Below are 12,728 nucleotides of genomic sequence, written 5' to 3' on the forward strand. Positions count from 1 at the left end.
TCATAAACTTGCAAGCTTGGCTGAACTCTTGCAAATTGAAAACTTGAACAATGTGGCCAGTATAATGCAATGCAGCCAAAGATATTTTTGCTCCTCACTCCTGTGGACATATGATGTGTGCATACATGTCTATCTATACATCCATTGTTTTACTGGTGTGATCGCCTTAAATATCAATAATTAAAACCATTTATTTAGAAGTAAATTCCACTGATTTCAAAATATGGCTAGGCTCAATGCCAGTTTGTTTGATCATATAACACCACTTTCTCTGCAGCTGATGACTTACAGCCCTTCCCTTACAAACAGAATGGTGGAGATTTTTGAATTCCTCCCTAAACAGTCCACATTTATTTATTTTATGTAAACAATTTATGTATTGGTTAACTACAATAATTTCTAAGTGGTTTGCAAAGATACATTACAAAAAAAACTATAAAAGCGAATGTAGCTTAAAATGCCTGATAGATTTAAAAAGACTTCCATAGGCACTGGAGGGTCAGTACAGAGGGTCAGTCAGTACAGTATATTTCCCCTCTTCAGTGGAAAGTAGGCTCTGGAAGCTTATATCAGATGAGAGATCTGGGGTGGGGATAAAAGCACTTTCTGGTTTCCCAGGTGATGGTGAGCTGTCATCTTGGAATGAAAGCTCAGTGACAGAGCAAGAGCCATGGTTCAGACGTGAAGTTTTATATGTGTTATATGCAGAAGGCCCCATGTTAAATCATGGCATCTCCAGGCAGGGCTGGGGATGTGCCCTGCCTTAAACCCTGGAGAACTTCTGTCAGTCAGTGTCTACAATACTGTCTATGGTAGCTTCCTATGTTTGCATCATGTCTGTGGAAGGTTGATCTCTGGCCTCTCCAGTTAATGGAACTCAGAGGGGAGGGTTAGGGAAAGCTCCTCCAAAAGACCTTGAGGTGTTGCTTCCAGTAAGAGTTAGATGAACCAGTGATCTGACCCAGCAGGAAGCAGCTCTACTTGCTTGTGACCCAGATCAGATTATTGCCTCCAGGCTGGCAGGAGTCCTAGCATGATAGAGGAATCAGCATGCTTTGTCAGGTCGGGTCATGTGGTTTTAATGATCCAGTATCTGTTTGGCCTTATTCAGCGCATAAATAGGTTGCTAGAGGGTAGGAAGGAAAAGCACAGAGGACAAAGGTGAGTACCCTGAGGCATCAAAGTAATGGGTGGGTGCAGAGGGAGGTGGAGACTTCTCCAAACTAACCCAACAGGGTTTATCAGCTTGAGGGGACCTGAAGCAGGAGTCAACCTGCAGACCATGACAGTCTGAAAGATCCCAAAGTAGCTGATGTCATTGATGGGTCTTCCTCATTCCATCTTCAGGGTATGTGGACAGTGAAGAGGAAATGTTTTGCTGATATGATATTTGGAGTCATCATGGGATCATCCAACCCATGGGTAGGCCAGCTAAGGCCCGGACGCTGGATCTGACCCAATTGCCTTCTAAATCCAGCCCACGGACGGTCCAGGAATCAGCGTGTTTTTACATGAGTAGAATGTGTGCTTTTATTTAAAATGTGTCTCTGGGTTATTTGTGGGGCATAGGAATTCGTTCACCCCCCAAAAAAATAGTCCAGCCCCACACAAGGTCTGAGGGACAGTGGACCGGCCCCCTGCGGAAAAAGCTTGCTGACCCCTGACAACCAGCGACTCAATAGAATATATGCCTGCATTCAATGTGTGTGCTTTCAATATTTAAGATGCAGATCAGGTATATAAGATTATTAAGTTGTGGCCCATAGCTTGTTTCAGTTACTGTGTCTCAGTGTCTTTATTCTGTGAAAGTGGGGCCAAGATTACAGTCAGCCTGAATCTTCAAAGATTCTGAAGGCTTCTCCTGACTGACCAAGCTGACTTTGTTGTGGCAAGAAGGAGAAACTGCCTGTGATCATTTCTCGAGGCTCGTTTGTCTGAAAATAATTCTACAAGACAAAGATATAGGCTTCCCCAAATTAAACCATAAACCATGAGCAGATTTATAGAATTTTTCCTCATTAGCTTTGAAAAACTACTGTGTTCCCCCCCGCCCCAGGGGATGGAGGGGCAGGGGGAGAGAACACATTTTTTAAAGACCAGAAAAGAAAGCAATCGACAATGTGCCATTTGTTCATTTTCAGCAAATATTAACATGGAAGACAATTTTCTGTCTGTCATGAGTGCTTTAATTTTTACTAAGATGAATGTTTTAAGCAGCAGAGAATAATTAAATCATCTTCTCTTTCAGAAGAAGCCTCATATTCTCAATGTGTGTTTTCAGCATTTTGTAAATCATCTAATGATTTTCTGCTCGTTTAAATATTGCTTCCCCATACCGAACTGATTAGCTAATGTGAAATGTACAGGACAGACGTTAGTTTCAGAAAGGCACCAAGTTCCTAAATCAGCTAAAGATTTCCTGCTACTGCTTATATTACGATTCCTGCGAAGCTGATTAGGAAAATGCAGAACATGCTGGGATATTTCCCCCCACACCATTTCCTCAGGGTTACCTTCAATATATTCAAAATGAATTCTACTGTAAAAAAAAAAAAAAGGCAGCATTTAAATCACAGGAAGTGCAGAGCGAACAAATTTTTCCCCAGGCAAATATCCAGCCAATCAATCTTTAAAGGAAAATGGGGGCAAATCCTGACTCTGATATAGGTGCTGGGAGGCATTTTGCAGGTGTGCAGGTTCTTGCACTATTGGAAATTAACTATCTCTGTTCCCGATTAATGTCCAAAGACACTGTGAATGAGAGAAGGAATTTTATTATCTCTATCCTTAAGCTTGGAGTCAGGACAGGCTGTTCATCTGTATAAATAATACACTCTTTTAAATTGAATCTACCTGAAGTACATTCCAGTTAGGAGAGTGTCTGCCAGGTGCAATGCTGGTCTCTTGGGTTTATCTACAAACTCATTTCACACATAGCACAGACCAGCTGTTACACGATAGGGGCTTTTGCCTTTGGGGGAAAATAATGTTTGTGATGATCTCTAGAGCCCCTAAGAGGGTTTGGATTCTGCAGCCTCTTTTCAAGGCACAGGGATTGATTGGTTTTCAGTCAGATGCTGGCTTAATGAAAAGCAAAAGGATTCAGTAATACAGCAACTGCTTTTGCAAGCAAAGGATCACATCGCCCAGGCCTAGACTGGATCTGTAACAATACATCACCCAGGACTGGTATGAGGGCCAGAACACGATGGCGGTTTCACCCAGCAGTATATTGAAAGTGAAACCGCCACCACTCCTGAATCCCTTTGCAACCAGCTTGATGGCAAAGAAACTCAGGAGCGGCGACGGTTTCACTCACAATATACTGCTGTCTGGTGAAGCCGCCATCATGCTCTGGCCCTCAGACTGCAGAGGGAGAAACAAGTGGCTTTGGAGAGGCACTGGGTGCCAATGAAGCTTGCTCCTTCCTCGGCTCCCTGCACAGGCAGGCAGCTTCCTTAAACTGCTCCACTGAGGGGCATGGCAGGGTGGGCACTTTGTTAAATTGCTCCACTGAGGCTCAGGAAGCCATGCACCCCTCAGCAGAGCAGTGAAGAAGAAGAAGAAGAAGAAGAGGAGGAGGAGGAGGAGGAGGAGGAGGAGGAGTAGTAGTAGTAGTAGTAGTTTGGACTTGATATCCCACTTTATCACTACCCTAAGGACTCTCAAAGCGGCTAACAGTCTCCTTTCCCTTCCTCCCCCACAACAAACACTCTGTGAGGTGAGTGGGGCTGAGAGACTTCAGAGAAGTGTGACTGGCCCAAGGTCACCCAGCAGCTGCATGTGGAGGAGTGGGGAAGCAAACCTAGTTCACCAAATTATGAGTCCACTGCTCTTAACCATTACACCATACTGGCTTTCCAGAAGCTGCCTGCCTGTGTGAAGGTGGAGAGAGAGCCCTGCAGACAGAGCCTGACAGGCTTGGTCTGCAGGACTGCCTCTACCTTCGCTGAAGTGGGAGAGCTGCCTCTTCTGCCCTGCGACTGGCAGCAGGAACAAGTTGCCTCATCCCTGGCCCTATGAGGTGCCGCAGTAAAACCGCCTCAGCTCCCCCAGTCAGAGTGGCAGCGGTTTCGCCAACGCAGCTTGTTCCTACTTTTCAACATTGTGATGTACCGCCAAACCGCGATGTCAAAAACCTGACATCGCCCCACCCAAGTCCAGTCCCCAACGTCTCCAGGTAGGACTGGAAGAGACCTGTGTCTGAAATCCTGGAAAGCTTCCACCTGCCCTTGTAGACTAGGCATGGCCAAACTTGGCCCTCCAGATGTTTTGGGACTACAACTCCCATCACCCCTAGCTAACAGGACCAGTGGTCATGGATGATGGGAATTGTAGTCCCAAAACATCTGGAGGGCCAATTTTGGCCATGCCTGGTGGAGACAATACTGAGCTAGAGGAACCAAAGTCTGCTTCCTATGTTTTTATGTGCTATCAAAACGTGATTGCAAACGTTGGAGGGATCCCTAAGAAGGGGGAATGACAACTTAAAATGATAGAATATGCAGAGTTAGCAGGCCTAACTAGCAGTATAAGAGAGCAACAAGGTCAAGTATAGAAAGAGGAGTGGGATTTTTTGGTGGAATATTTGGAAAATAGCTGTTAACAAGTGAAAACACAAGCAGGATTAAGGTAAATTCAACAGTATAATAATGTATAATAAAGAAATATGAATGGGGAGAAATTGAACTAAATGGTTCTATCAGAATGAGCAGAAATCATGGGAAAATTAAAAGAACCATGGAAGGGAAAGAAGCAGAGTCGATGAATGTATTATTACAATGGAGGATATTTAATGATGGAAATGTATATTTGGATTGCACATGCTTTGCATGTAGAACGCCCCATGTCCAATCACCAGCTTCACCAGAAAATAATCTTCCCTCATATAATGCATTTTAATGTTAACTTAGCTAATCTAGGCATTGTTTTTCACTTTCTCTCCTAAAACATGCATTTTTATGTTTTGGGTTGGATATTTCAGAGGATAGCTGTGATATGTGCACCGTACAAGTTAGGTAGGTTTACACTGAAATGCAAAGTGATCAGAATTTCTGCCCCATCGGTAGCAGTAGGGATTAATTTGGTGGGGTTTGGACCTTGTTCATAATGGGACGATGTTTCAAAACTATTAATTCCAAATTGCTAAGCATTATTTGGTATTTTAAAAGCCACAATGCTCTTCTTAACATGAGGGTGGTGGTGGAGAATGTTTCTGTGTTGTGTATCGGATTTTGCCCATTATATCACCAAGTTTTCTTTTCAACATTTGTTATGGCATGAAGAAATATCATCCAATTTGCATAATGAGCTGCTGCACACAAATGGTTTGTGTCTTGGAGCAAGTTAAAGATTATTTCATGCAGTGACCATAAACTGACCTGTAGTTTCTCCCTCCTGCCCACACAGCAGGGTATTTGGTCCTGTTAACTGGCTCCAGATGGATGCCCGAGCAGAGGCTGAAGGGAAGGCTGGTTTCTAACACCAATAATGTCAAGAGTTATTTTCAGGATCAGAGACCATTTGTCCTGTCTAGATTTATGTAGGTTATTTCCCAAGAAAATATCAAAGGCATCTGTTCGCCATGGTTCAAGGACCAGGGAGCTGGCTTGGTGATGTTGCAATATTTTAACATGCCAAAGTGTAAAAGGAATGGCTCTAAAGATTCTGTGCCCAGGGCAGCCCAACACTTCTCCCCACCCCCCTGGCATCAGAAGTTACCATGTCTAGAAAGGCACTCAGAAACCTGTTGCATTTTTGGTGGCACACTTTTAAAAACACATGATGCTCATTTCAGCTCATAGCAAAAGGAATAATGAACATATGTACAAACCATTCCATGTCATTTTAACTCTTGTTCCTTTGGAATAACATTTTGGCAGACTAAGGGTGTACTGCTTAGTCAGTGGGATGTTATGGAACAATGGCATCACTGCCACAACCAAGCATGCCAACTGAAAGAATGGGGCAGCAGGAAGATTGCTGAATCAACCTGCAGCTGGCACAGTGATTGGGCATGGATTAGGCCTAATCTCACCACATGGTGGCAGTGGGATTGTCTTGAAATCCAATATATTCAACATCTCCCGACCATAGCTGTCAACTTTTTCCTTTTCTTGCAAGGAATCCTATTCGGAATAAGGGAATTTCCCTTTTAAAAAAGGGAAACGTTGACAGCTATGCTCCCGACCCTCAAAACACACTTGGGGGGGGGGGCTAGCTGCTATCTTTTGGTAGGGGGCATTTGCAGGTGGCACTTCCACCAGTGTCTTTGCAGGCAGAAGGTGGAGTTCTGGGCAGGCGGAGTGAGCTGTCTAAATTGTTGCTGTTTGCTTTGTGGAGCAAACAGAACTAGGGGGAGGCCAGTCAGATTTTACTTTGGTACTTCAAATTATGGGTTCAAATCAGTCCGTTTTGTACCTGCACTTTACTCACCACTTAGCCTTCCTTGTTCATACAGTGGTTTACACAACTTTGAATAAAAAAGGGTTCAGCTACATAAATGCATCGGTGGTTATGTGATTTCATGTGCTTCAGATTCTTTATGCTCCCCTTGTAAGCAAAGAGAGCAAAGGGTCAAAGTCACAGCAGTCTAGAGAGGCGATGAAACAGAGATGAGGAAGGAAGGAAAGAAGGTGAGGGAAATACACTCAACAGATTCAATGTCTGGTTGAGACTGTCAAAACATTATTTTCCCTTCATGAAAGAGTTCAAATGGCAGTCAACTCTCCCTCTCAGCCACAGCACTAAGGTTGATGTCTAGAGAAACAAGGAGATTGTAATGCCCTGGGCATCAATTTCGGGAAGGACAAATTAGTCAGTTTGGGATTTTCTCATTTGTTCATGTCTCCAGTAAAAATTATCTAATCAGGCTGCCATTCAAGATCTTAAAAAATGAGTTCAAATTTCTGCAGCAACTTCTGATTTTTATTTTTTAAAGTCATTAAAATTGTGAGCAGGTTGGAGCAGATTTCTCCACATAATCACAATTTTGTGTGCTGTTTGGATTACTACAAACATTTTTTAACTCAATTTCCTCTCAAATAATGCTTCTCGCACCTTATTTTCATTCATAGCATGAGGGAGGTTCACCTGGCATCTTCGTTACATATCTTTAGGTGACAGGTAAAAAGATTCTTCTTCTCCCAGACCTTTGGCTAATTAAACAATCTGTGGCCTTTTAAACTGTGTGAGTGTTTGGGGGTATTGTTTTTGCTTGTTACCATGGTATGTATCTTTGTGTTTTTATACTGTAAACTGCCTTGGGATCCTTGGATGAAGGGCAGAATAGAAATTAATAATAATAAAAAGAATAAAAATCAAAATAATGCTTTTGATGCACACTTTTCATGTATGCATTTTTTGTAAACATCGTCTGGTTGGAGAACTGCTCCACAAAATTCAGAAATGTGCAAATTTAGAAGGGGTAGTTTGTGTATTGGTTCAAGAAGCGCAGATTCTGTAGCATCTCATTTATAGAATCAAAGGGGGTGGGATTAAGGACTCACAGTCAGAAAGAGAGTTTGCTGAAGCACCGCTACACCTCTGTTCTTTTATTGGTACAGTCTGAGCCACGCATAAGACATTGCCTTGGATTTGATCAGCACTTACTTAATAAGAGGTATGCACTTTCACATGCTTCATGGTTCTCTCCACCAGGACAGTTCCTGCAGCTATTTACCCCTGTTATTGCAGTTATTTGCACTGGTAAATGTGCAGATTTTACTTTTAGTGGAAGAGTGCAATCTTATGTTGACTTCTTTGGGATGAATCTTCTCTGCTTTTCTTTGGACCACATCAGTGAGGTCGAGAATGGGGTCCTGTCATCTGGGCAGCCCAGGACCTCCATACCCACTGCCCAGGCTTGTGCCCCCTTTTTCATCCCCTGTGCACTCCCTAATTCCCCCAACCATCAGGTGCAGATTTGGGGAGGGGGCATGGGGGGAAGATGGGGGGAGGTTCCATTGCACAAGTGTAAATACTAGTGGCTAATGGAGCTTTGGCACTGGTTACTGCCTTTAGCGTTTCCAAGTCCATGAGACTAGTCACAAACACCTCTGAAGGATTCTTTTTTGTTTATTGTTTTTAAGCTTAAGGGAACTGTGGATGAACACCAGAAATTTATGCTACTTTGGTGGGGGAAAGGGAGCTGTGCAATCAAGTGTTCTCCAGTAATAATTGTTTCACCAATTTGAATCTAGCTGTGGAGAGGTTCATCAATCACTACTGCTTTGCCCTTTTGAAATCCATTTCTTAAATGTCATTAGTGGGTTCCCAAGTGCATCCTCCCATCTTCTGTTTTTCCCACCCCCAGGTCACAAGATGATGGTCACATTATTATTATTATTAGGAGTTGGAATCCAACAGCAGAGGAAGGGCCTCAATATTTCACATCCTTGATCTATGTGATGCTGGGGGTTATGCATGCTAATGTGTACAAATTCAATAGCTCTTTTCGGTGGAAAATAAATTTTAAATAGAAGCACTGAATAAAAACATTATTTACAACATCTGAAGGGTCACAAGTTCCCTCCTCTATAATTTAGGCACCACAATGCACCAGCTGCCAAAGGTATGTAATGATATTCATTAAAATAAGTGCTGTATCCATTCCGCTGCAGTTCAGTTTCCATCAAATACTACATTATTCACCCTGATGTCTGCTTTTCAATGTAAGTTGCATAACTTACATTCATTTCAAAGGGAACACCCTAAACTATTTTTAAATGTGATGAAATATGTATCATTTGTGGGCTTAAAAAGCAACATCAAGCATATTCATTTGACTGTTTTCTGTTCCTGACCACAGATGAACAAATGATCTTCAGCAATTTCCACATCCTTTTCTGTTTCCATTGGAATTCTCCAATATCTATAATAATCATTCTGTTATTAGTCATTTCAAACTAAATTGCTTCCTCGGTGGTGGTACCCCAGTTAATAAATTTCATTCCTTTGGAGATCTGATTATCACCCATGTGGTTTGTTTTATCCAGGTGGCATCTTAAAATCTGTATTTATATACAGGCCTTTGGCACATAGCTGGGGACAGGCAGAGGAGAATTTTATATCCTAACCAATGGCTGAAAGCTACATTTTTTTATTATATATTGGTTTTGACTATTGTTTTATTTCAGTTTTCTATGTTCGATCAATACTAGCCTCCTTTTTTGGAGGAAGGGCGGGATCTAACAAGTAATTTAATTACTTAATTGATAAACTTCAGTTACCACCTAATACAATAAGTCTGAATGCGGTGTAAAAACTGCACGTTTTTTGCATGAGTGTAAAAGCACATTGGGATGCGGGTGGCGCTGTGGTCTAAACCACAGAGCCTCTTGGGCTTGCCAATCGGAAGGTCGGCGGGGCGACCTCCCATTGCTCGGTCCCTGATCCTGCCAATCTAGCAGTTCGAAAGCACGTCAAAGTGCAAGTAGATAAATAGGTATCGCTCTGGCGGGAAGGTAAACGGCGTTTCCATGCGCTGCTCTGGTTTGCCAGAAGCGGCTTAGTCCTGCTGGCCACATGACCTGGAAGCTGTCTGCGGAGAAACACCGGCTCCCTTGGCCTATAGAGTGAGATGAGCACGCAACCCCAGAGTCATCCGCAACTGGACCTAACGGTCAGGGGTCCCTTTACCTTTAAATCACATTAGCCAATCTAATGAGGGCTGCATTAGGCCACACCCTTCAGTGAAGAGATACATATGTTACAACCAGGTACCTCTGAAATTCATACTTCAGAATAAATGGTACAATATAGACAATACAGGGCAATTCTCCCAAGAGCAAAGAAACAAAAGATGCTTTAGTCCATTCATCAAAAGGCAGATCGGCTCCAGACACCTTGTATCTTTTCCCCATAGGACCTTACACAAGAGTCAGGTTAACATTTAGTGACATTTCAGAATGATTCAGAGTTACTGTTTTGATGTACAGGACTTTGCTAGGCAGGTGATGTTTAATGCATATCCTCCTAGGCAGGAGAAGAGGGGAGGGGGAACCACACTGATATTGACTAAAATCACATAATACAGGAACAATACAATTACAAGTTCCCTGATCCAGGGAGAGCAAATCCAACATGCAGCTGGGCTCAAGGTTTCCGGATGAGAATTTTGTATTGAAAATATTTGAGGGTGAAGCAAAACCGGAGGCTCATTCCAAGAGCGGAGGGGCTAGTAAAAGTCTCAAAGTGTGTTTTTTTTGGGGGGGGGGCTCTGATCTAGTGTCCAAATGTAGCCCCATGGGCCTCTCCATCTGCCTCTCAGGACTTTTCTCCTCCCAAAGCCACACCTCTTAAATACGTCTGCTTTGTACCTTCCTCCAGTTATTTTGTCTGACTGGAATTTCTCATTGACTGTAATAATTACTCTGTCTTGCCTGGATGGAGAGTTGTGTCTGACCTCTGGGTGGTTGGACCATAGACTACTGTTCCTGAGTAGCATAGTGGGTTCCTTCTGCCCCACCCGCTGCTGGTATGTGGGTGCTGGGAAAATTGACCATGAGTGAGGGCAGCCCTTGGTCTGAAGAGCCACAGTGCCAATGGTTCCCAGGGCAACCACTTATGCATTACCAAAAAGGAACAAAGCAAAGAGGGAACTTGGTATCTGCATATAATGTTTAAGGGCTACTGTATATGTGCAAGTGCAAATTTCAAAATGATGCCTGGAATTTAAACAAAAATGGAATACTGTATACCACACCTCTGAGGGAGCAAGACTGTGGCCTAGGTAATCTGTGTTCCTGCTCAGTCTGCTGCCCACTTGTTAACTGCTGAGGAGCACCTTCAAGGCCCTGCTCTCCCTTCTGATGTTAAATTGATCTTAAAACTGGACTTGTTTCAGATAGCCCTTCACACACAGAACCAGGTTTTGATTGCAAGCAGCACAATATCAGTAAGATTCCCGTTTGCGCTGTTTTAACCAAAGTGTATATGTGCTGGTGCACAAAGATAGCTTAAGCAGGGGACGGGGCTGAAAACTGAATCAAGTCTCATGTATGCAGCAGTCTGGAAAAAACTAAAAACTAAAACAAGAATAGAAATAGGGGAAGCAGCTATTCAGATGAGGAAAAGTTTGTAACCAACCCCTGACCAAGTGATGGCCCAGTATCCTCTGAAACATTGCAAGGGAGTACTGCTCATGACAGCAATCACTGACTGCAGACTAAATTTCATCATCTTAACCAGGTTTGCAATAGCTCAGACAGACATTTAGTTTCTCTTTGCCATCACACCAAAGAAACATCGAGGCAATAACTTTAGAAGCAGACTGTATTTATTAAATATAACAAATCAGGGGATCTGCAACAAACCGATTTAAACATATTTAACTAAATTAAATTTATCCGGGCCCGTGATTTGCAGCTAATGGGGAAAATTATATGTCCTGGACATTTTTACAGCCACATACTGTGGCCACATGGCAAGGATTAGAAGACATTTCTCTCCCTGCAGCATGCACTTTATGTGTGAATCCGGCAAGCACACCACAAACTTGCCCTGGTGTGCCTGCTAGGCCCCAAAACAAATAATGTTTCTAGTATTCAATTAACAATTACTTAAAACTTCAGACTAAATGCCAAATGAGTCAAATAATAAACAAACAAATACCACTCCAGCCACAGACAACTCTCAACAGTGTGAAGTAGGCTACAAAGAGAAGTCCCAAACCCAAAATCCTACTCAACCGTAAATAAAGTGACTAGCGAAGCACACACTGTAGGGAGGAAGGACAGGTGTCAAACAAAGGAAGAGTGTGGGACAGAGACAGCTTAAGTAGCCTGGTCTCCATCTTTTCCATCATTGGCTAATTGGCGTCCTTGCACCACAGCATGCTCAACCCCAGACCAAACCGCCTCTCCTCTTCTTGTAGGCATGGAGTGTGTGGCAAATTCACGCTCCACTCAAGAGGGTATATGACATTCCCACGAAATTAGAATTCCAGAATTCAAATGCACATTTTTAAGAGTCACAAAGGGCTACCCCTGTGCACATGCTCATAACTGACATTTATTGGCTGGAGGAACATGAGGCTTTGTAGGGTGTGTGCAGCGAGACCACAGCCATGAATTTTCTTCCAGTTCCGGCACAACCGCCATTAGTATGAAAATGAAAATCCCACGATCACTCTCTAAAAGCGGTGACATATGATCAAAGGTGCAGACAATCTGCTACAAATTCACCTTTAAAAACCTTGGCTCAAACAGCAACTATATCACTGGTAAGTGCAGAAAGCCCCTTTGATCGCACATCTTCCCTTTCTGTTGTATTGTGCAAATCATATTGTGCATACTGACTCGATATTCTTTTGAGCCGAGGGAATTCATTTTGCCTAATCAAGTGGAGAAACCATGGTGATGAATGTATGCACAAGGCAGCAAGATAGAAGCAAGCCATTATATTATCTTTAGAATATTAAAGGCTGACCCTGAAGTCAAGGAGAAATATTCATATATGGAATTATCCTGAATCATTTAGTTTTGCTGTCTTTCGTCTTTGCTGTTATTGCAACAAACAAAAGGAAATGGTTCTGAAAATTGACAGTAAAAGCACAACTAATCCTCAAGAATGTTTGCTAGTTGAACTAAATGAGGGAAGTTGTGGGTTGTATGCACGCTCTCTTAAGGTAATCATGGCTTTGATCTACAGTATGTTGCTTATGTTTATTACAGCAAAAAGATGTGGGGGGAAATCATCCAGGTAAACAACACAAGGTCATCCCAAAC

The 12,728-nt window shown here is 42.8% G+C and overlaps 1 protein-coding gene across 4 annotated transcripts in view; it reads right to left on the minus strand.

The window, feature by feature from the left end:
• Positions 1–12,728, minus strand: part of LRRTM4 (leucine rich repeat transmembrane neuronal 4) — a 407,607-nt gene that overhangs the window by 175,895 nt on the left and 218,984 nt on the right. The gene's annotated exons all lie outside the window — the stretch shown is intronic.

The sequence above is a fragment of the Podarcis melisellensis genome (genome assembly GCF_964234715.1).
Source record: "Podarcis melisellensis genome assembly, chromosome: 15".
In the NCBI taxonomy this organism is placed as follows: Eukaryota; Metazoa; Chordata; class Lepidosauria; order Squamata; family Lacertidae; genus Podarcis; species Podarcis melisellensis.